Here is a 26,165-nt window from a genome sequence, read left to right on the forward strand (position 1 = left end):
ACTTTTCCCTTTTCTTGTGAGGAATCCTATTCGGAATAAGGGAATTTCCCTTTAAAAAGGGGAAACGTTGACAGCTATGGGAGGAGCAGAGACACGAACCCTGTTCACCAGATTATGAGTCTACCTCTCTTAACCACTACACCACACTGGCATAAATCATAGAATTGCATAATTGGAAAGGACACAAAGGGTCATCTACTCTAACCCCCTACAATGCAGGAATTACAGCTTAAGGATCTGTGACAGATGGCCACCCAACCTCTGCTTAAAAACCTCCAATGAAGGAGAAGCTTCCACTTTTTGAGGGAGTCTGTTCCACTGTTGAATGGCTCTTACCTTCAGAAAATTATCCTGATATTTAGCAGGAATTTCCTTTCTTGTAAATTGAATTCATCAGTTTGCCTCCACCACAACCCCAATCTGGTGCTTTTTAAAAAAAAAAAAAAAAAAAGTTACATGATTCAAAACTTACAATATTTCCACATTCCTTGAAATTTCTGATTTCTTCAGTATCTCCATATCCATCCCAGCTATCTGTTTCATTCCATTTCATTTCGTTTTCATGTTTCTAAGTTTTAGGTGTTTTTTTTCTCTCCACTCCACCCCCCTTTTCGTTCTTCAGAACAGAAACTAGGGATCATATTTTTTTTATTATTAATAAAGAAAAAGTGTGGGGGGGGGAGAGAAAGAAAGACCAAGGAAAAGAATGGAATTTGTCTTTATGAAAGAAAATACTGTAGATATTTTGCCAAAAAGGACACATAGTGAAAATAGATTAGTTCATTTGAGCAGTGTGTGGGAAATATATATTTCCTGAAGCAGGTGGCGTGGATAGGGAGAAGAGAGGAAGAAAAATGTTGTGTACAGAAAGCGTTCTCCAAAATGTGATTTTTCGCATCAGGAGAGAAAACAGCAAAAACCACTTGGTGAAGGAGGAGAGGCAGAGACTCCAAGCCCCCCCCCCTTTGGTGCTGCTATGAAAAACACAAACATGCAGATACACACACACACAATATGTGGTATATGACTGGTAAAAGGAAAATAAAGGGGGGGAAATAATGTCATGTAAATAGCTATGCAAGAAAGCAGTCCAAGCCCCCAAATTGTGCTGCTGGAGGTAGTATGGGTAGAGAAAATATTTCCTCCCTCTCTTGTAACAATAGAATCTGTGGACATCCAACACAGCTGTGTGTTGGAAAATTCAGGACAGATACAAGAAATGACTCCCCCCCCCCACTTAGCACATAGTTAAACTTGCTCCCCCAGGAGGCAGTGATGGCCAACAACTTGGATGGTTTTAAAAGGTAAAGGTAAAGGGACCCCTGACCATTAGGTTCAGTCGTGGCCGACTCTGGGTTGTGGCGCTCATCTCCCTTTGTTGGCTGAGGGAGCCGGCGTACACCTTCAGGGTCATGTGGCCAGCATGACTAAGCTGCTTCTGGTGAACCAGAGCAGCACACGGAAACGCTGTTTACCTTCCCATTGGAGTGCTACCTATTTATCTACTTGCACTTTGACATGCTTTTGAACTGCTAGGTTGGCAGGAGCAGGGACTGAGCAACGGGAGCTCAACCCCTTGCGGGGATTTGAACCGCTGACCTTCTGATCAGCAAGTCCTGGGCTCTGTGGTTTAACCCACAGCGCCACCCACGTCGGTTTTAAAAGAGGATTAGACAAATTTACGGAGAAAAGGGCTATCAATGGCTTCTAGACGTGATGGCTATGCTCTGCCTTCTCAGTCAGAGGCAGCACTGCTTCTGAATCCCATTGCCCTGGAAACCACAGGAGGGGAGTCCTGTGCTCGAATGTTTGAGGGTTTCCAACAGGTTGGCCACTGTGAGAACAAGGCACTGGAGTAGATGGGCCATTGGCCTGATCTAGCAGACTCTTCTGATGTACTCATGTTCATGAGCTGTGCCCACTGGGTCACAGTACCACAGGCCCCTGAAAACCAAAGACCAATCCCAAAGATGTATAATAACTTGTGGATCACTTAATAAGAAAATATGGTGTGCATATGGGAATGTAAGTTTTCTTAATGTATTTTTTGGAGTCTTGGGGGGGGGGGTGGAAGGAAGGAAGGCTGTAGTAGGGCAGGGTGGAGAAGGATGCATATGTTCTGTGTTATGTCATTAAGTGTTCAACACACATACTGGTGTATTTGTGTAGACCATCAACTTCGTTGGACTAGTCATGTTGTGCAGATGTCTGATGATCGTCTTCCAAAGCAACTATTTTATTCTAAACTAAAAAATGGAAAGCATAATGCTGGTGGTCAACAAAAGAGGTTTAAAGACTGTCTCAAGGCAAATCTTTAAAAAATGTAGTATAATCACTGACAACTGGGAAACACTGGCATGCGAGCGCTCCAGTTGGAGAATGGCCTTTACCAAAGGTGTCATGGGCTTTGAAGACACTCAAACTCAGGACGCAAGGGAGAAATGTTCTAAGAAGAAGGCACACCTGGAAAATCCATACAGTGATCAACTCCCACCTGGAAACCAATGTCCCCACTGTGGAAGGATGTGTGGGTCCAGAATTGGCCTCCACAGTCACTTATGGACTCATTGTTAAAACTGTGTTTATGGGAGACAATCTTACTTGGCTATTAGTGATCAACAAAGAAAGAAAGAAGCAGGCTCTTGTGATGTTCTCATGTTCATGAACTGTGCCCACTGGGCCACAGTACCACAGGCCCTTGAAAACCAAAGACCAATCCCAAAGGTGTATAATAACTTGTGGATCACTTAATAGGAAAATATGGAGTGTATATGGGGATATAGGTTTTCATAATGTATTTTTGGGAGTCTTGAGGAGGGAAGGAAGGAAGGAAGGAAGGAAGGAAGGAAGGAAGGAAGGAAGGAAGGAAGGCATGCTGAAGCAGGGCAGGGTGGAAGAGGGACGCATATGTTCTGTGTTATGTCATAAAATGTTCAAAACACATACTGGTGTATTTGTGTAGACCTTTGCTGTACAAGAAAGGACCTTGTATAGCCCAAGTTCCTGCCTCTCATGAAACCACTGTACAGGCTTACATCAGCATCTGTGTAAAACTGTTTTTTATGTCGTTTATGCATGTGGGCATCAGGGCTGCCTTCTCTGCACCTCTGCAAGTTCACTGCTTGCAGGGAGCATGAGCCCTTCTGCAGATAAATTCACTTCAGCAAAAATCCCCAGCAACATCAATTAAAAGTTTCCTTCCAGCCATTAAAGCCTGTTCTATTGATTCTTGTTCAGCATAGTGGGTAGACTTCATGATGAATTGCCCCTTAATTAGTAAGGTTCTGTTTGGCATTGAGTGTGTGCACATCCGCAAATGCATAAAATTACTTGTTTCCTTCCATTATATTTCTTTCCTTTCTAATGAGCCAGTAGTACGTATTTCCCTGTTTAAAATAGCTAAGTAAAGGAAGGGAGGAAACCCACAAACACACATGCACTATGGGGGACTGGAGCTGCTTTAAGGGGCAATTATGGGGCAATTCATCATTACTCTCTCCAGCCGTGCTGAACAGGAAGCAATTAAATGGACTCCCATCAACACCAGCCACTATGGCCAGTTGTCAGAGAGCTGGAGACCAACAACATATTTGGGGCAAAAGTTAGCCACCTACGAGTTAAAGTAACAGTACCTCTTAAAACATGTGAAAGCCAGTATGGCGTACTGGTTAGCGTGCCAGAGGGGGACCTGGGAGATGGAAGTTAAACTCCTCACTCAACCAGAAATCTTGCTGGTTCCAGTCACTGTCTCTAACCTACCCCACCGGGTTGTCGTGAGGATGAAAGAAAAATGGGACATAAATGTAATAAATAAATAAATTGGGCTATGCTCCAAAACAACAACAACAACAACTAATTAGGAAGAACATTCTGATGGCAAGAGCTGTTCAACAGCAGAACAGACTACCTGCAAAGGTGGTCACAAATGCATCATACATTTTAAGCACCATTATAACACTTTCGCAGTCATGGCTTCCCCCCAAAGCATCCATGGAACTCTACTGTGTTAAGATGCTGAGAGTTGCTAGGAAATTCCTAATCGAACTACAGTTCCCAGGATGCTTTTTCCAGGCAGGAACAACTGTTAAGGTGACTTAAGAGTTGCTTTAAGTGTATGGTATGGGTGTGACCTTAGATTCCAGTGCAATTTTTGCCGCAACACAGTGTTAGATCTCGGACTCCCTTTACTGGTTTTTATGCACCAACCTGTGTGCATCTCTCCTTCTTTCAGGGAAACATGCCACATCAAATCAGCCAATGACTAGTTTTGTCCCTTTTATTGTTTCTGTGACATGGATCGATGTGCCTACATTGTAACAACCCTCCCTCTGACCCGTGGCTTCTTCTGCGACGTGCTTCTTTGTGAGGCTGTAAAAGAGAGAGAGAGACCCAGAAGTAATTGTGCTTATTGCTATATGGAGAATAATAACTGCTATTGAGAGCCAGGCTTTGTACAATGGAGCCCACTTAATGAAGATCTGATATAAAAAGTAAACCGAGGAGAACAGTATTAGCAAGCTGCAATATTCAGCAATGCATTGTGTGTGTGTGTGTTCGGTGAGGGTGAGGTGCTCGTGTTTCATAATGAACAGATGGGAAGCTGACTTTCATGCCATGTATTTAAAGAAATACCCGAATCCCCTAAAGGTGTTGGTAGCATATGATGCTGCCAGAAGACCCTCCATTCAGAACTGCCTGGATTGGGTGTCAGTGGATTTCTGAGTTTTCAGACAGGGAGGAGTCTCTCTCAGCCCTACCTAGAACCATTAAAAAAATAGCATTGTAAAAGAAGAAGAAGAAGAGTTTGGATTTGATATCCCGCTTTATCACTACCCTAAGGAGTCTCAAAGCGGCTAACATTCTCCTTTCCCTTCTCTGAGGTGAGTGGGGCTGAGAGACTTCAGAGAAGTGTGACTAGCCCAAGGTCACCCAGCAGCTGCATGTGGAGGAGCAGGGAATTGAACCCGGTTCACCAGATTACGAGTCCACCGCTCTAGAGCACTACTGAATTAGGCCAAAGGCCCATTGAATCCAGTATCCTGTTCTCATAGTGGCCACCCAGACGCCTGGGGAAAGCCCACATGCAGTGGCGAAGCTGCATGCTTTGCTCCTGGGGGCGGAGAGCAGGCAGGGATGTGGCTGCAACCTCCCGGGGGGTGACATGCGCCCCGGGGGCATGGCACACATCCTGGGGGTGTTACATGTCACCTGTGGGGCTGTGGCGCGCATGTTAGGATATAGTTCTTAAAAGGAGCAGGCATGACTGTTGTGTGTCACATGCCTGTTTACTTCCAGCACAGCCTGCTGGGAACTTCTGTTTGTATATTGCTTTTGCTTCTTGGACACGAAGGGATGCAGACATGTTTTTCCTTTGCTCCTGAACTATGCTGAATAAATCCTTGTAAATAATGCTTACACATGTCTCTGTCCGCCACTTCCGTTGTGAGAAGTTACTCACTCTGCTGACTAGTGTGTGCCAAGTCTCTAAAGGTATCTGAGGCTTGTGTCACTGTTTGATGCTGTTCTGAGGACTGGAGATCGCCCGGCTGCTGGTGGGTGGCTGGAGCCAGCTGGGGGCCTGCCAATGCCCCCGTCTCCCCGGCAGTATCCCAACAGTGCATCCCAGGGGCGTGGCACGCTGCCTCTGAGGGCATGGTGTGCCGTCCACAGGGGCATGACAGGTGTGTGGGAGGTGCTTGGCGTGTGTCGGGGGGTGGTCACCACGATAGCACCCTACCAGAATAGTGGTGCCGGGGACAGTCCGCTCCCTCCGCACCCCCGTCCCTCCGCCAGTGCCCACAAGCTGGATCTGAGTGCAACAGCCCTCTCTCTAACAGAGACCCCCAGCATACGGCCTATGAAAGTGGAGGTGGAACTAGCCATCTTTGCTACCACCGCTGGCATCTTCCAGTCAAGACTCAGATAGCATGTTAAGGGAGAAGTTAATTGCTGGAGACCTTGGGGAAGGATCTATGGTGTGCATGATTTGGATGCAGAAGGTCCCAGCATCTACAGGTAGAAGAAGGCGCTCCCCTGCCTGATACACTGGTGTGCTACCAATCAGAGTAGACAGTATAGAGCTATTTGGACAAATGGACCTGACTCAGTATAAGACAGCTTCCTGTGTTTATTTGTGCGCTACTGTAAGTCAGAAAATATAGCGATAGATGGACCTATAGCTTGACGAACTATAGGACAGCATCATATGTTCATAAAACAGTCAAGAAAGTGGGAGCATTTAGGTTGTCCCCCACAAGCAGCTTCTGCAGATCCCTCCAGCTTCTGCAGATCCCTCGTTGCCCCCCCCCCCCGTTTTGTGCTGGTGCAAAGAGGCTTTCTGGAAAATGCTTCCCTCTGCCTGAGTGACAATGAGGTTAGAGGAGGAAGGAGGCATGAGTCTGGATCAGTCATTTATATCAACAAAGTAAAGCAGGGCTGGCTATTGACCTTGCAAACCTTGAAAAACATCCCTTTTGCATGTGCTGATCATCAAACGTGTCGGGGGAGCCAATCAATTTGGTGTAAACATTTTGTATACAGCGGTTTATAGCAAATCCCGGGCAGTGTATAATGAAACACCTCCCCGGTAAAGAGTGGACAAGAGTACATCCCTATTACAGGCATGGATTTATTGACCTATCGATGTTCTTAAAAGGTCTCCGCTCCAAAAGTAGGCTATATGTAAATAAGAGCGTTTGAAAGCAGAGGACGAAATGGTGTGTTTCATTCTGAGTTTTCTGGAGATGCCTTTCAGGCTTCTTAATTATTTTTAACTTGCACTTGTCTCTTGCAGTGAATACGAAAGGGGAGGGGAGAAAATATTCCATGATCAGAACGACCCCTTTTGGTAGCTGCAGACTAAGTACATTTGCCTATATTTAGTTAGCATATGCAATCCACAGTGAGTTTGAAATCTTAGTTATTTATTTAGCGGTATGTAACTATATTTTTAGGGATGTGGGTGGCGCTGTAGTCTAAACCACTGAGCCTCTTGGGGTTGCCGATCGGAAAGTCGGCAGTTTGAATCCCTGTGATGGAGTGAGCCCCCGTTGCTCTGTCCCTGCTCCTGCCAACCTAGCAGTTCTAAAGCACGCCAGTGCAAGTAGATAAATAGGTATAGTTGTGGCGGGAAAGTAAACAGCCTTTCCGTGTGCTCTGGCTTCCATCATGGTGTCACATTACTCCAGAAGTGGTTTAGTCATGCTGACCACATGACCAAGAAAGCTGTTTGTGGACAAATGCTGTCTCCCTCAACCTAAAAGAGAGATGAGCACTGCAACCCCATAGTTGCCTTTGACTGGACTTACTGTAACAATCCAGGGGCCCTTTACCTTTACCCTTTACCATATTTTTAGTCACATCTTGAACAGTGCAATCTTATACATATCTGCTCAGAAGCCCCATTGATTTCAAAGAGACGGACTCCTAGGGATGCGAGTTTACAATTATAGCATTGCAAACCTGCTGTGTTAGGAGGATTGTGTCAAACTATGGGCACCCAATCCCCAAACCATTATAGAAAAGGACAATTAAAATAATCCAATGGATAAGAGTAAGTTTCCAATAAAAAAGGCTAAAAAAAATTGGTCCATTCTATTACCAAGGGGCAGGTGTCAGGATTCCAGGTTCCCAGCTTGATAACACGGTAAGCGTTGGTAATTAAAAAGAAGGATTTATTGCAAAAACAGATAGCTCCAGACGCCTCTGACAAAGCCTCTGACATCATTACTCAAGATGACCCTTGGCCATGACAGAAGATATTGAACTTACATCTCTTATGTCTCTTGTTTTGCTTCCTGTCTAGCAGCTCTCCCACTCGACAACTCTTTGGACTTAGTGGATCAGCTCCAACCTCTTCCTGGTCTGAGAGGCTGAGTCTATTTCTGCCTGTTTGTGCTTCCTATGAGCGTTGGCTGTGTTCTAGCCTGCTCTCAGCTACTGCCTGTCAAGGTCAGGAAGAGCCAAAGTCTGCAGCTGCCGGCTCTCCCCTGCCTAACATCAACGCCTCTCTGTTCCTGGCTGCTTTCTGCAGTTGGCTGCAAACCTTCACTTGGAGCTGGCTCATTCCTGACAGTAGGAGACACTATTATGGTGCATTCAGGGATGGGGAAATCTAACCATTTCAGTTTATCTCAGTCTGACATTTTCCTCTCAGTTCTCCACATTTTCACGAGTTTGCAAATTTTCTTGAAAAATTCTTGAAAATTCATCTGCATTTTTGTGTGAATTTCTTCCAATGTAGACATTTTTGCAAATCAGCTTTTCCTAACCTAATACATATTTAAATCTTATGTTCGTTAACACATACATTCTAAATGTATGCATTTTAATGCAGTATGGACATTTCTGTACACTCTGCTTGATTGGAGAACTGCTTTTCGGAAAAGTGCAAATTTTGAAGGATGGTTCCCAAAGTGTTGAACTTCAAATGGGAAGTAAAACAATTTTGTCCTACCTACATCCACAGGTGAGCTATCATAACAGTTGATAGAATTGTAGACATGTACAAAACTAGCATGAAAATGTGACCCTACGTACTTAATTCGTTCTGGAGGTCTGTACTTAACCTGAAACTGTTCTTAACCTGAAGCACCACTTTAGCTAATGGGGCCTCCTGCTGCTGCTGCGCCATTGGAGCACGATTTCTGTTCCCATCCTGAAGCAAAGTTATTAACCTGAGGTAATATTTCTGGGTTAGTGGAGTCTGTAACCTGAAGCGTATGTAACCTGAAGCATATGTAACCCGAGGTACCACTGTACAAGCCTGCCCAGAGGTAAGTCCCATAGAGATCAATTGAGCATACTCACAGGGTCAGAAGGTACATGTCTCTGAATACCAGTTCTAGGAGAGCAGCAGCAGCAGAGAGCTATTGCACTCATACCACGCTTGATGGCTTCTCAGCAGTATCAGGTTGGCAATTGTGGTAAACCACCAATGTCAAGGAGAGCACTCCCTACCTCTTTGTGTACTGCATGGATCACATACATTGAAAGAGCACACCTGACCCTCTGGATTAGAGCTCCTCAGCCATTGCGGTAGAATCAGAAGTTCCCCACGACACAGTTCTGATACATGGCTCCCCCCAAAAAAAGAAAAATACGAAGGACAAGCTTTACCGTCTACAATTATGAGCAATCATCAGCCAGGTAGTGATCTTGCTTGATGAAATCTACTGCACAGATTTCAACAGAAGTGGGTGACACATGCTGCTTTTAACAACAATCAGCAAAAAATCAATTTCGGAAACATCATGCACCGGCAGCTTATTTAAGGCCCATTATTTAAAGCCACCTTCTGCAAATCTAGATGGAAAACAATGTGAGTCTTTTTTGTAACATTTAAATGGAATATATATATATATATATATATATATATATATATATATATATATATATATCCTTTAATTATGCCTTTCTTCCTTTTGTACCTAGACTTGGAGCAATTCCAAATTGCTTCTTTGTATTTCAACAATATGTGCATCTAAGATGGAACAAACATTGAAGGCTGGTGCTGTACTGCTGCCTCTTAGGTCTCCTTGTGAAATAACCTTAGCTGTGTGGGCATCACTTCTTTGTGTGTGAGAGCCTGTATGGACAGTATGCCTGCTCTCCACTGGTCCAGCATTGTTTGATGCAACAGATCCATCACCAGGAGTCTCCATTCCTTCCCAAAACATTGTTTCCCTGGCACTCCAAATGGATGATGCTGGCATGAAAAGCAATTCTGTTGTGAACTGCTCCTGTTTACCTGGTGCTTCTAATGTGTCAGTCATGTAACATCATCATCATCACCATCGTTTTTCAGTCATAGCTCGGGTTGAAGTAGCTTTGGGTTAAGCATTTTCGGGTTGCACTCCGCGGCGACCCGGAAATAATGGAGCGCGTTACTTCCGGGTTTTGCCGCTTGCGCATGCGGAAACGCTCAAAATGATGTCATGCGCATGTGCAGAAACAGCGAATCACGACCCACGCAACCGCAGATGTGGGGACGTGGGTTGCGTTCGCTTCAGGATGCGAACGGGGCTCCAAAACGGATCCCGTTCGCATCCAGAGGTACCACTGTATTTGTATGCTGCCTTTCCATAGTTGAAACTATGCTCAAGGCGGCTCACAACATGACAAGATTTACATAATTACAAACATAGCAGAAGTCGTAAACAATAAATAAAACACATCGAAACGTACACAACCAAATGGAAACAATTTTCACGTAAATCATAAGATCTAAAACTAAAGATACAACAATAATATCAATAGCAGCAACAAGCTCTCTCAAACCTGCCCCTCATGAACAATGCTCAAGCCCAAGAAACTGTTCAACAGCCTCAGCTTTTGTAGCTGGAGTCATTCGCACTCCACTCTCCCCAGCCAGATGGGAAAAGGCCAGCAAGTCAGGGTGCAGGTCTTCCCGGGCTCACAGCCAAGATGGTCTCATTTAAAACAACACTGATAAAAATGAAAAACAATTTAAAAGAGGAGCCCTCACTGCTGAGCAGCAGTCGCAGTCCTTGTGAGGCCTGTCAGGACCTGCCCCAAGCCAAGAGGACAGAGGCAAGGGCAGGGCCCTTCAGGCCCTCAGCAGGCAGTCTTTAAAGCAGTCCCACAACATCTAGAAGGATGTTCCTGTCCTAAATGCCCTTGTGTTCTTCAATACCCTGCATGGAGCTTGGATACATGCTTCCTGCTGTCCCTTGCATTGCTTGGTCGTTTGAACTCTCTTTGCAAAATTCTCAGTCCAGTGCCCTGTTTCCTATGGTAGCCTACCAAAATATATGCTGCTGTGAAACGCAAAAGAAGGACTTGATGGTAAAAGCCCTGTCACACTGCTTGCCCCCCACCCCAGCAACTGGTACCCAATGGTATACTGCAGGGGTCAGCTACCTTTTTCAGCCATGGGCCTGTCCACTGTCCCTCAGACCATGTGGTGGGCCAGACTATATATGACACGATAGGGGCCACTAGGTGGCGCATCGGAAGATGGCTGACAATAACATCTCTCCGACCCACACGAGGTAATTTGGAGGCTATGATGGGGGTAATTAGCCTCCTTAACCCCCCCAGGATTATGGGGGGGATGGCCCTTGCCTGCTGTGCCCTATACCACCCCCAAATTTGTGGGGGTGGGGGCACTAGGCACAAAGCCCTCCTGTGGGATTTTCGGCACTCCTCGATGCCGTCCCCGATTCGCGCCGCTGGTTGCAATGATCTTTAAAAGAAATAATTTGGACATGATTAATTGCACATACATCAAGGAAAAAGGGGAGTAAATACTGCTGACAGAAGAGATCTCTGATAACAAGACAACAATAAAATACGAGAAGAACGTCAAGATACGGTAATGACTGAGGGGGGAGGGGGGGAAATACCTGCCTCTACCTTTTTATGTGACTTAACAAGAATCCCCCTCCCCTAATGAGTCAGAAATTAAGGACTTAAGCTGTGGATTTAAGGCTGTGTGGAGATAAACTTTCGATCCAAAGCAATGTTTCAAGATGAAGCTGGAAAACTAAGAGTTTTGGAGTGACGCAGTCAGGAAAAAATGCTGTTCGCCATTTTGTGAGGCATTGTGGGAGCTCTTGGGTCTGGGAGGAGAAAGAGAGAAATAGAGTTGTTTACATATCGTGAATCAACTCCTCGGTGGGACTTAAGAGCGACAAATGCCAAAATTTACGATGGATAAAGTGATGTTATCTACAAAGGAGATATATGGAAACCATCTGGACTTAGTGGAGGAACGGGAAATCCACACAGGATTATTACACTTGCTATCGGCTTAAGGAGACTAACAGAAGAGATCATAAAGGAAAAAGAGAAATTATACGAACAAGATATGATGTGGCAACACCAAGATAAGACTGGATAGAATTATGAACTTTGTTTGGACTGATTGGGACTGATTTGGACATTAACGCAGTAATAAGAAGATGATCTGAATTCCCCTTTGGATCTTGAAGTATGGGTTCCCCCAACAAAATTTAAAAATTTGGCTTTGTAATTCGGAATTTATATGATGTGGTTTAATTTGATGTGATTGGCCAGTTAATAAAAATTATTTATATATATATATATATATATATATATATATATATATATATATATGACACGATATACAATATCTTTATTGTCATTGTCCCATACAGAACAATGAAATTGAAAATCTACAGAAAACATTCAAAAACCCCTAAAAACTCTGAAACCCCATTTTAAAATACAATATACCATCTATCTATCTATATCTATATCTATATCTATATCTATATCTATATCTATATCTATATCTATATCTATCTATCTGGCCTTTGGCTTGGAGCCAATTTGATTCCCTCCCTCCCTCTCTCTCTCTCTCTCTCTCTCTTTTTTTTTTCTTTTCCTTCTCCTCCTGCGATGAGGCTACATTTTAATATTTTAATGTTCAATTATTTTAATGTTGTATTTTATTTTTGTTTTTAAGTTGTAATCATTCTTTATTATTGTTTGTAAGCCGCTCTGAGCCCGGCCTTGGCTGGGGAGGGCGGGGTATAAATAAAAAATTATTATTATTATTATTATTATTATTATTATTATTATTATTATTATATCTATATCTATATCTATATCTATATCTATATCTATATCTATATCTATATCTATATCTATATCTATATCTATATCTATATCTATATCTATATCTATATCTATATCTATATCTATCCATCTATCTATCTATTGGGTGGAATGAACAAATTCCTATGCCCCATAAATAACCCAGAGATGCATTTTAAATAAAAGCACAAATTCTACTCATGTAAAAACACCAGGCAGGCCCCACAAATAACCCAGAGATGCATTTTAAATAAAAGGACACATTCTACTCATGTAAAAACACCCTGATTCCCAGACTGTCTGTGGGCCAGATTGACAAGGCAATTAGTTTGCCTACCCCTGGTATACTGCCTCTGGTCTATTGCAATGCACTCTGTGTGGGGCTGACATTGAAGACAACATGGGGACATTAACCAGCCCAAAACATGGAAGCCAGGGTACAAACTCATGTTCTGAAACAGCTGCAGAGGTTGTGAGTTAGGTTCTGGGTCCAATTCAAAAGGCTCACATTGTTCTTTAAAAGATGCAAATGACTCGATTGGAAGTTGTAACTTCATTTACTCAGTTTCTGTAAGCATATGGACTATCCTAGGGAGAAAGCTTTCAGCATTTGGGACTTTTTAGTTTAGAGAAAAGGTGAACAAAAGATGACCTGATAGAAGTTTGTACAATTCCGAAAAAAGTGGATGGAGAAAAGTTTTTCTCTCCTGCCATCAGATAACACTCAAAATGGTGAAGCTGCGAGATTCAGAACAGATAAAATAAAGCAAGTTTTCTACTTTCGTTCTTGTGTCTCTGTCACCAAATACTGTGGAACACAAGCAGGCAGAGGCACCAGCTTGGAAGGAAGATGGGAGGGGGGCTGATAACTTGTGTGTGATGTTGCATAGGTGATGTTGTAGATGTTAGGATAGTTCCATTCCACCTTAAAAAGGGAACAGGCTGTTGTATATCACATGCCTGTTTACTTCCAGCTTCTTGCTGGGAACTTCCGTTTTGTATATAGCTTTTGTTCTGGCAAGCAGTCATGTTTTTCCTTTGTTCTGATCTATGTTGAATAAATGGGACACGGGTGGTGCTGTGGGTAAAACCTCAGTGCCTAGGGCTTGCTGATCGCATGGTCGGTGGTTCGAATCTCCGTGGCGGGGTGAGCTCCCGTCTTTCGGTCCCAGCTCCTGCCCACCTAGCAGTTCGAAAGCACCCCTAAGTGCAAGTAGATAAATAGGTACCGCTTTATAGCAGGAAGGTAAACGGCATTTCCGTGTGCTGCGCTGGTGCCAGCTCTCCAGAGCAGCTTCGTCATGCTGGCCACGTGACCCGGAAGTGTCTCTGGACAGCGCTGGCCCCCGGCCTCTTAAGTGAGATGGGCACACAACCCTAGAGTTGGAACGACTGGCACGTACGGGCAGGGGTACCTTTACCTTTGTTCCGGCTGTTTTCCTGGACACGGAGGCAAGCAGTCATGTTTTTCCTTTGTTCTGATCTATGTTGAACAAAGCTGTAAATATGCTCTCCTGTCTGCATCCTTTCGTTGTGCAGACTCTGCTGAAAGGGTGTGCACGAGTCTTGGAATGTCTCTGAGGCGCGTGCCGCTAATTGACTGATGCTATTCCACGGGAGACCGGTGATTGTCCGGAGACGACTGGGGGCCTGCCTTAGGCCTCCATCTCCCTGGCAGTATCCCAACAGCGTCATGACATCAGGACATGGAGAGGAGCCAGGGAGCAGAGCCAAATGTGATGGCAGCACGGCTTCAGTGGCCAGGGACTCCTCCTCTGTGGTACTTGGACGTCCTCCTCCTCTTCCTACCACCGCTGCCACTTCCTGGGGCTCCTTCCCCGGTCTTTCCCTTCCATGACAGCAGGAAGAGGAGCTGCTGGCCACTGAAGCCATACTGTACTCAGCTCCACAATTGGCCTCCTCCTGCCACCACCACTGGCTGGAGGTTGCTTCCCCACTCCTTCCCCTCCATGGCAGAAGAAGAAGGAGCCAGTCACTGAAGCTACATCACACTTGGCCTCCTCTGCTTCCTGATTTTTTAAACATTGCCCCCATCCAAATAAGGCTGGGGCCCAGCAGTTGGCATCCTTGCAAGCAGGAGGAGATACTTATTCTGATGTCCGGCTCATGAGTTTGCCATAGAGACTGGACTGGCCAGTGCTGGAACATAATGTTGATGTAGACAGGCCTTTGCCCTGAGCCAACAGGGCTTTTCTTACATTCACAAGTATTGCACCCCAACATCATTGTGAAGGTCTTTACCCATTTCTATTTCTGTCTTTCTCCATTTCCTTCCGGGCTACTCTGAAAAAAAACAAACTAATGACCAGCCACTTCATCACTTTGACGCCGGGGAATAATGCAACTTTTATTTGGTGGGATCACGGTGGCAGAAGGGATACTGCGAATGAAGCCGCAGGATCAACTATTATTCCCAAAATATATTTTGCTTCAAGTTGCTTTAGCCAGGCTATTTTTCTTGCCTCAAACTCTCTTTTCTGAGTCATATGTCACCATTGCTTAATGAGGACTGAAAAGTCTCCAACGTCCTGCTGATATGGCCCACTTTAGGTCTAGGAAAGAGATTGGCAACTGAAGGGTTTCTCGTCAATGAGATGGGGGGGCAACACCTCTGCATAATTTTGTATTAATCATCATGCTGGGATTGGAAAACAAAACTCAGTTCATTTTATACTTAAAACTGCATTTGTTATCAAGCTGTGTTGTTGTTTTTTATTATATGTCTGTGATGCAGGGCCACATTGCAGTCCAAAGATTGTATTTCCACCTGTGCGATCATCCAGGGATCATAGTAGAAGGGTGGGCAGGAACAGAAGCAAATGTGGATCGAGCAACAGGTGCTACTATTACCTCAGTACAGCAGGCAACATTGCAGCCATAAAGAAACCAGGGGTTTACAAGCACACATGCACTCCTCTCCGATGCCACACCTCTCTGATCCTAGGCTAGCAAGAAGCCTTACCACAAATCAGAACACATTCCATCAAGGAGAAGGTACTCAGACTGGGTGATGGATCTGGGCTGGGAAGAGAGTGGGGCTCAACAAAATAATAAAAATAAAAATAATAAATTCATTTATTATTTATTCACCGCCCACCTGGTTGGGTTTCCCCAGCCACTCTGGGCAGCTCCCAACAGAGAATTAAAAGCACAATAAAATGTCAAACATTAAAAACTTCCCTAAACAGGGCCTTGAGGGTCAGATAGAGAAGGAAATAAGGTCACATTTAGACCTGACAGCCCCCTCCCATTCAACGTGAAAGATCTGTGAGAAAATCCATAGAACTGTAGAGTTGGAAGGGACCCTGAAATTCATCCAGTCCAACCCCATGAAATTCAGGTATCTCAACAAGAGCATACCTGACAGATGGCCATCCAACCTCTGATGTTCAAATATATAAAAGGATATCACATAGAGGAGGGAGAAAGGTTGTTTTCTGCTGCTCCAGAGAAGCGGACACGGAGCAATGGCTCCAAACTACAAGAAAGAAGATTCCACCTAAACATTAGGAAGAACTTCCTGACAGTAAGAGCTGTTTGACAGTGGAATTTGCTGCCAAGGAGTGTGGTGGAGTCTCCTTCTTTGGAGGTCTTTAAGCAGAGGCTTGACAACCATATGTCAGGAGTGCTCTGATGGTGTTTCCTGCTTGGCAGGGGGTTGGACTCGATGGCCCTTGTGGTCTCTTCAAACTCTATGATTCTATGATTCTATGATTAAAAACCTCCAAGGAAGGAGAGTTCATCACCTTTTGAGAGAATCTGCTCCACTGACAAATATCTCTTACTGTCAGAAATTTCTTCCTGATGTTTAGCTGGAACCTCCTTTTTTATCATTACAATTATTCCTTTGGGAAGGGCAACTTACTTATGGAGTTCTTTCTGATCACTGGCTACTGCCATTCTCCCAACCATCTTCCGAAATCCTCTAGGATTTCTGCCATCAAGGTTGTGTCATCCGCATATCTGAGGTTGTTGATATTTCTTCTGGCAGTCCAGTTTGGGATTCATTCAGTCCAGCCTTTCATATGATGAATAAATTAAATAACCAGGGAGACAATATACAGCCTGGTCATACTCCTTTCCCAATTTTGAACCAATAATTTGTTCCATATCCAGTTCTAACTGTAGCTTCTTGTCCCACATAGAGATTTCTCAGCAGACAGATGAGGTGATCAGGCACTCCCATTTCTTAGGAACTTGCCATAGTTTGCTGTAGTCAATACAGTCAAATGCTTTTGTGTTGTCAATGAAACAGAAGTAGCTGTTTTTCTGGAACTCTTCTCCATAATCCAGCGCATGTTTGCAATCTGGTCTCTGGTTCCTCTGCCAAAGGTGGGATATAAATTCAATTAATAAATATAAATTGTAATCAATCACAGGAGATGCTTGGGAAGCCATTCTGCATCAAGCAGAGTGTTGGAGTACGTGAGAAGATGGGCTGCGGCCCACCCAGTACAAAACTGTTGCAGAAGAAAAAAATGACAACTTTGCAAGGAAAGTATCTGGGATACAGAGTGGAGGAGGCTACACCGACACGTCTTTAAGAACTTTGAAACATTGTTTAAGTATGCAAAACATATGATCCACATCTATATTTGCAAGATGAGAGAAAACAGCTCTGAAGGTAACAGATTTCCTACCTGTTTTTCCATTTTTTTAAAAAAATTGCATTATAAATATGTATTTAAGTCAAAATAGATCTAACAAAGCAAACCTTTTTAAAAGCTGTCTCCCAATATATTTACCTGGATGAACAGATGTTCTTGTCCCTTGAGTAAATAATTAAATGTTTTTAACGAAGCTGCACTTACATATATTTATGAAATAGACTGGGGGTGGGGGTGGGGAAATCCTATACTCTAAATTAATTGCCCTGGTTGGTTATAAGCAGTTTCGGTCCATGCCAGCAATTGGTGACAGTTACCTTTTGCAAAGGATAAACCTGGCCAGTTTCAAAAAAAGATGGAAATGGATAATGATTTGATGTGCTCTGGTCCAGTTTGGGGGTTTTGCAGGGAGAGGAGACAAAACAGAAAAGTTACATTCCATGTGTGAGACTCCACTAATGCAAAACTGTCTCCAACCCTTTATGTTCACAATTGCAGTTATTGAAATATAAAGTTGGACGGAGTATGCAAGAATATGTCTGGATCAGGAAGCTGAGGAACCAGACATTCAAACTGAATAGTGAAAGGCCTTTCAGACTTTCCTGAATTTGAAAAACACAGAAAGAGAGGGGTGATCTGTGTGTATAAGTGAGAGGTCAAGAGAATCACAGAAGATGTTCAAGCTGGATGGTCAGAGATATTCGGAAAGTAGCCAAAAGGTCATGGTTTTGTTCCATCTTTTGGGGAGACTCATTCTTTCTTCCAGACACTTACAAAGGCATTCCGTGCAGGTAACACTGTGAGTAGGAAGCAGCTAAAGAAATGATTCAAGGGCTGCTGTTGGGTTATTTTGTTGGGTATAAGCAAACTTGCATGTTTCCAGTTTTAACAGATAGTCGGCGGAAATACACTTTGTGGTTTCCTACTAAACCCAACACCTCTGCCCCCTTCTCTTCTTCTGTTTCTGTTTCCCACCTCCTGTGTGATGCAGACTCACAGCTGGCTCCCAAAAATACAGGCCTAGAATACAAAGCCAATCTTGTAAATATATAGAAATGGTAGCAAATAACCTTCCCCCCCCCCCTTTACCAACATGACTTCTGTATTGTATGTTTTATTTACTCTGTTAAACAATGCTACTGATGTGTGAATGGCTGTGCAGATCCTGTTATTTTACTCTGCTATGTAAACCACTTTTGCTTTGTTTTCTTAAAACCAAGAGTTTTGAGTGTTCGCAAGCATAGGGGACGGAAGGTTCAAGAGTACGGAGAGGAAGGGAGGTATGAAAAGGAGAGAAGAGCAGATTACAAGAAAGTGAGAAGGTTGGATAAAATTACCTTCATTTGTTTCTGTTGAAGATGAGGATTTAACAATCTCCCTGGACAACAGACGACAGAATGGTCTACCTTCTCGGTGGCAAAGCCTTGGAATGAGCAAAACTGATCCAAGGTTCACTTCCACCTGAAGATCCGATGACTGGTCATCCTGTATACTTTAGGTTGCAGTGAATCCCATGCATGTAAGAAGCCACGTTATATGAAGTCAGATCATTGGGGTCCATTCGGCTCAGTATTGTCTACACTGACTGACAGCAGCTCTCCAGGATTTCAGACAGGAGTCTGTCAAGTCCTACCCGGAGATGCTGGGGTGTTGTGTGGTGTAGTGGTTAAGAGAGGTAGTCTCGTAATCTGGTGAACCGGGTTCGCTTCCCTGCTCCTCCACATGCAGCTGCTGGGTGACCTTGGGCTAGTCACACTTCTATGAAGTCTCTCAGCCTCACTTACCTCACAGAGTGTTTGTTGTGGGGGAGGAAGGGAAAGGAAATTGTTAGCCGCTTTGAGACTCCTTCGGGTAGTGATAAAGCAGGATATCAAATCCAAACTCTTCTGCTTCTTCTGATGGATGTCAGGAGAGAGATGCAGGGACTGATGCAATCCTGGATCTCTCAATGCTGTGTTGATGAGCAGCTGGTATGCTGTCTCTGATCCTGAACATAATATATACCCACCATGACCAGTAGATATTGATGGCCCATCTTCTATGGATTTGTCTAGCCCCTTTCTAAAGCTGACCAAGCTGGTGGCCATTGCTGCATCTCATGGTAGGAAATTTTGCAGTTTAGCTCTGCAAAGTCCTAATCCAAACTCCAAACTCCAAACTCCAAACTCCAAACACCAAACACCAAAATCCAAACTCCAAACTCCAAACTCCTCCTCCTCCTCTTCTTCTTCCTCTTCTAAGACCTTCTGCATGCAAGGTCCACCAACATCCCTTCTTGTGGTTGCAGCCTTGTGGCATTTGATTTTAAGCATGTTTACCCCCTTCTATTTTTTACCCACTAAAATTAAATGACACATTTTCACCATTTTGCGGACTTGATCTCTGTTCCGGATTACACGGTCCATAGAACTCCAGGAAACCTGCGACAGTGCCTAGACGCACCTGATTTGTTTGATTTGTTTGTTCTCATTAAAGAGGAACAACTTCATTACCTGGTATCTCTGGGGTGGCTTTTGCAACGGTGATCTAAGGCATGCATCAAGTTCTATGGAGCCACAAGGGGAAATATGCTGTGATTTCATTGTCTGACGCACCCACATTCCTCCAGCAGGAAGGGTAATGCTGGAACCTGCTAAGGAGAGGTTACATTACCACACTGACGTGCTCCTGCTGAGTTAATAAGATGAACATTATACCTGACAATGTGAGAAAATAACTGAGCCCACTTACATCACAGAGGAAGGGATTCTTGCTTAAATTGTTTATGAATATGTAGCAAAGTAAAAGAGGGTGAAAAGAGGGGAGGAAGACTGCTGTGCTTAGTGATCCATAATCACATTAATACTTTATGTCTATATTTGTCAATATATTAATGCAATATTTTATGGCATGCATTATTTATCCTCACTGCTAAATGTTTTATGCAGGCCTTTTACAATTTTTTTAAGAGGGGAAAAAACAACAACCCAACATTGATTTTGATAGATGTTGTTGATTCCAGAGAGACCTTTGTCTAATTTTGGAACAATGAGGAGTTGTTAACATTACATTAAAGGAGACATACGGGATCGGCGCTGAGCACAGTCACCAGAAACACGGACATTTCTCTTCTCTCCTTCTTGCCTTCTCCATTTCCTGCCTTCCTATTATTTTGAAGCAGCAGAGATTAACTCTGGAGCAATGAAGTTTTGATCACTTCTTGCTTATGCCTGTATCTTTATGAAACATCGGTTAACACCATATGAAAGTCTGCTTGCTGGGGGAATATTGTTGAATGGCTTCCTGCCTTATCTTCTGCAGGCTGTAATGTCACTGTAGGAAAAAAAAGCCCTGGGAAGACAATTCTCAATGTGTGGAGTCGGATGCCCTACAGAGGAATTGGTAGTTCATTGGGAGACATGGCTTTTTGCCAACACACCAGAAGAAGACTCAGGATACAGAATTGAGGAGGGGGTACATTTATTAAACTCTCACAAGTTAACAAATGCCTTTAGCAAACAGCATTTCCAAGTGCTGCTCACTGCAGTCTGGGATGGCCACTATAAAAAAGTCCTGTTCGCAGACAGACTTCATATTAGATTGTTGATTTATATACAGTTGTACCTTGGTTGCCGAATTCCTTGGAACTCGTATGTTTCGGCTCCCGAATGATAGAAAACCAGAAGTGAGTGTTCCGGTTTCCGAATGATTTTTGGAAGCCGAATGTCCGGCATGGCTTCCACAGCTTCCAATTGACTGCAAGGCACTCCTGCAGCCAATGGGAAACTGCACCTTGGTTTTCAAACAGTTCCAGGAGTCGGACGGACTCCCGGAACACATTCTGTTTGAGAACCAAGGTACGACTGTACTGATAGATGATAGATAGATACATAGATAGATAGATCCCTATCACATGAACCAGTACCTATCCGCAACCTGACGATTTGCTACATGGCAGGCAAAACCCAAATGGCAACAGCCAATCAGCCAAGTGAGGAAAAATGGAGAGGTGGGTGGGTCTTCTGATGCACAAGCTGAAAGAGGAAGCTCTGGGTCACATGCATAAATATATATAGGTCCCTCCATTTAGACCCCATTGGTCAGATTAAACCCAGCAACCTACCAATTGGGTGTTGTGGCTGTCCAATATACTCACCCACAACCAGGAGGTCAGTCTCCAGGTCTCATCGCAACATGCGCCCTTTTTTTAGGGAGGACACACTTTATCAGTTAGCTTGAGCCTTACATAGAAACCAAAGATGGGGTGCCCTGTGCAATACCAAATTTTGGCACCCTCCCGCCTCCTCTCACCTTCCGTTGTGTTCATTTCACTATGCCATAGTTATGACGCCCTGCGACGCCCTCGAGGCTTAGCACCAAGTGCGGCGGAACTGGTTGCACTGCCCTAAATTGGTCTCTGCCCAAGAGATCATTTCCTGAAACCTTTGATCACACATGCAAGCACACACACCCCAACAGAAATGCTCTGGTTTCTTTTGAGTGACAATAATAGCTTTGTAATACACAGAGTGGCCCTCTATAAATGGGCTGCAAAAGGAAAAATTGCTATAAATTGTTGTGGTGATTCAGACGTCTAATCTTAAATCAAGATGGATTTGAATTTGTTGGTGTCTCTGAGACGTCTCCCTTTTACATCATGGATGCTGGCATATATTATGGTTGGGTGTTTGTTGTGTTTTATTTTACTAATACTATTGCTACAAGTTTGCCATGGCCTTTGGCTGGAACAATAAACTTATGAACTGAACAATTAAATATAATGGCCCAGAGCAATCGCTCCCTACCCTTTCCACTCTACTGCCCCATTTGAGTCCATAAACTCATCTCCAGTTCCCTCTACCCTATTTATTTATTTATTTATTTGGAAAAAAAACAAACATTATTCAGAATAGTGGTTTGCATAACACACTAAGGAAGTTAATAAAATTCAAAACAGTAACAGTTAATTGAACATTTATACAAAATCCAATTAAAACTATTTAGTTTAATTAATTCAACAAAATTCATGAACTTGGTCCAGTGATGCCAGCTTTTGAAAGTCTTGATAGTCATTTACACCCCCAGAGACCCTCTTAACCTTTTTCCCTCTTAACACCCTACTATGTAAATCCAGTAGTGATGTATGGAAGTCAGAGCTGGACCATAAAGAAGGTTGATCGCCGAAGAATTGATGCTTTTGAATTCTGGTGCTGGAGGAGACTCTTGAGAGTCCCATGGACTGCAAGAAGATCAAACCTCTCCATTCTGAAGGAAATCAGCCCTGAGTGCTCACTGGAAGGACAGATCCTGAAGCTGAGGCTCCAATACTTTGGCCACCTCATGAGAAGAGAAGACTCCCTGGAAAAGACCCTGATGTTGGGAAAGATGGAGGGCACAAGGAAAAGGGGATGACAGAGGACGAGATGGTTGGACAGTGTACTCGAAGCTACCAGCATGAGTTTGACCAAACTGCGGGAGGCAGTGGAAGACAGGAGTGCCTGGCATGCTCTGGTCCATGGGGTCATGAAGAGTTGGACACCACTAAACAACTAAACAACAAATGTAAATCCACCACCCTCCAGGGGGTGGTACCACTCAATTTTGGAACAACTGGCCAAGAGGATCTGCGAACCAAATTAGAATGAGCCAAAGCAAAATATAGTCAAGGCAGGAAGTTCCCTAAGTCAGCGAGCACCAGATTGCTCTCCTCTTCTGGGCATCTTTACAGATGACACCTGCAGACTCAGAGCAAAGCACTGGAAGGAATACATTTGCCCCTAATCTGTATTCAAAGCGAAAGCAGAAAGAATGAAGTGAAAGCATTTATCATACGTATGTGTGTGCTTATAGAGATATAATCTCCATGTTGGAAAAAGTGTCATGTGTGAACTGGTGACTCAAAGATTCCCTACAAGAAGTTGAAAGGCAGATATAATTATTCAAACGCTGTGGGTTAAAGCCTCAGCGCCTAGGACTTGCTGATTGAAAGGTCGGCGGTTCGAATCCCTGCGGCGGGGTGCGCTCCCGCTGCTCGGTCCCAGCGCCTGCCAACCTAGCAGTTCGAAAGCACCTCCGGGTGCAAGTAGATAAATAGGGACCGCTTACCAGCGGGAAGGTAAACGGCGTTTCCGTGTGCGGCTCTGGCTCTGGCTCTGGCTCTGGCCAGAGCAGCGATGTCACGCTGGCCACGTGACCCGGAAGTGTCTCCGGACAGCGCTGGCCCCTGGCCTCTTAAGTGAGATGGGCGCACAACCCCAGAGTCTGTCAAGACTGGCCCGTACGGGCAGGGGTACCTTTACTTTACCTTTTTATGTATGCAGCACATCTGCATAAATAAACCACCATATTATAATAGCCCATTGAGACATATATGTTTCCTCATTGTCTCACAACCTACAGCTCTGAGAGGTGGTTTAGGATGAGAGGCACTTCTGACTCCAGAGCATCTCTGAACAGGAATATTAATCCAAATTTCCTCATTTTAAATCAAAGCACTACACAACACTGCCATATCTGCACTCACTCTATTTTCATTTGCATATGTTCAAATCAGGACTGCACCAAATCTTATTTGGTGATCCCTCGTAGCCGAGTAAGATTGTCTTCCATAAACACGGTTTTAACATTGAGTCCGTAAGTGGCTGTGGAGGCCAATTCTGGATCCACATGTCCTTCCACAGTGGGGACATTGGTTTCCAGGCGGGAGTTGATCATGGTGTGGATTTGCCAAGCATGCCTTCCTCTTGGCACATTTCTCCCTTGCGTCCTGAGTTCAAGTGTCTTCAAAGCCCATGACACCTTTGGTAAAGGCTGTTCTCCAATTGGAGCACTCTCAGGAAACTGATTCCCAATTGTTGGTGTTTATACTACTTTTTTAAAAAGATTTGCCTTGAAACAGTCTTTAAATCTCTTTTGTTGACCACCAGCATTACGTTTTCCATTTTTAAGTTTGGAATAGAGTAGTTGCTTTGGACGATCATCAGGCATCCACACAACATGACCAGTCCAACGAAGTTGATGTTGAAGAATCATTGCTTCAACACTGGTGATCTTTGCTTCTTCCAGTACACTGGCATTAGTTCACCTGTCTTCCCAATGATGTGTAAAATTTTGTTATTCAGTGTCTCACCTTTTCATTGCCCTCACCCCAACTTAGCCACTGCTGTTTCCTCTAATTGCATGGACCAGGGATCACATACAGTGGTGCCCCGCAATACGAATGCCTCGCAAGACGGAAAACCCGCTAGACGAAAGGGTTTTCCGTTTTGGAGGCGCTTCGCAAAACGAATTTCCCTATGGGCTTGCTTCGCAAGACGAAAATGTCTTGCGAGTTCCTGTGGGTTTTTTCCCCTCCTCCCCTTTTCCTAAGCCCTAAGCCGCTTATCAGCTGATCCGCTGATAAGCCGCTTATCAGCTGATCCGCTAAAAGCCGCTAAACCGCTAATAGCACTAATCCCCTAAGCTGTCAATGGGCTTGCTTCGCAAGACGAAAAAACCGCTATACGAAGAGCCTCACAGAACGGATTAATTTCGTCTTGCGAGGCACCACTGTAGTGAACTGGATGTAACAGCCATAGAAACCCTCCTAGAATTTGCTGCACAGATACACATTTTTATTTCTTTATTAAATTTCTATACAATTCTTCACCCAAGGATCACAGGGCTTTTTACAATATAAAAACACAAAATTCCATACCTTAGTTTATGCACGCAGCTTAAAAGGCCACAGAGGGCACGTGAGGGTGGCAAAAAAATGAGGGCAATCAGAACATTATTGCTGATTCCCCCCCCCCCCTTTAAAAACATCATCCATAAGAGAGCATGCTTTTCTTATTGATGCAAATGCTCACCAAACATCACTGAGAAGTTATAGTCCGATCCCAGTTGCCATTGTGATTTTTTTTTCCAAGAGATCTTTGGCCACTGGGATCTTTTGAGCCGATTTTTCTTTCTTCCTCCAAATCGGTAATTCCAAATTGCATTACGCCGTGCCCTTTTCAAATCCCTGCTGTGCACAAAGTTCCTCTGGAATGGGGCTTCCCCAGGTCCATTTTTCCACATTTATTATTATTATTATTATTATTTAAGGCTCATAAAGTGGGTTGCTGTGTCCCGTGTCCCCCCTTCCCCGTCTCCCTGAGACAGATGAGGCAAATAGCTCCGTGGGGGCTCCTCAGCCCCACTGCTTCACAGAGCCACGGCATATGGAGGCAAACCCCCAGGCACTGACATTAGCTCTTGTGCTCCAGGTAACTCATTTAGCTTTGGTGTCATTTTACAATAAATATACCATCCACCGACACAAATTAGACAGCTATTGAGATTAATTCAGAGCCTCTATCGGCAACATCTTAAATCAAAAATCAGTCTTTATTAGCATGCCCGGCTGTACAGTTTGTGGGTCTCCCCCCCCTCCTCCTCCTCCCTGCCGTCCCTGCCACAAGAATAAATGAGGCCCTTTGGTTGACACAGCATATCAAGTGTTTTATAATGGTCTAATTGTAGCTAATGGTTTGTGCAGCTAATTAAGGCCCTATGAATTACAATAATCACTCAGCCTCATCTTCTAAGCCAGATAGTTCTATTCAGCCATTCTTTCGGTAAAGGGGAGGAGAGGAGGGAAAAGAAGAAGAAGAAGAAACAGATAGCATAATGAACCTTTAGGCTCATTAGACCACAAAGAAATTAATAGAAGTGATTCTCTCTCATATATATATATATATATATATATATATATATGAATGATTTTGCTTGGGAGTTATTACAAAAACATTTACTTTAAAGGGACACAGGTTCTTGCTATGTGGAGAAGGGTGTGTGTGCGTGTGTGCAAATATGTTTTCCCTCTCCCGCTTCCTTCCAGAGTGAATTCATTAACAATGTCGGCATGTGTCTTTCTGCAATAGATTCTAATTGTGAAGCGGGGGGTGAAATAAATTCATTCGGGGGAAGGAAGAGGAAAACTGTGGAAAATGT

The sequence above is a fragment of the Podarcis cretensis genome (assembly GCF_951804945.1).
Source record: "Podarcis cretensis genome assembly, chromosome: 11".
NCBI classification, from domain to species: Eukaryota; Metazoa; Chordata; class Lepidosauria; order Squamata; family Lacertidae; genus Podarcis; species Podarcis cretensis.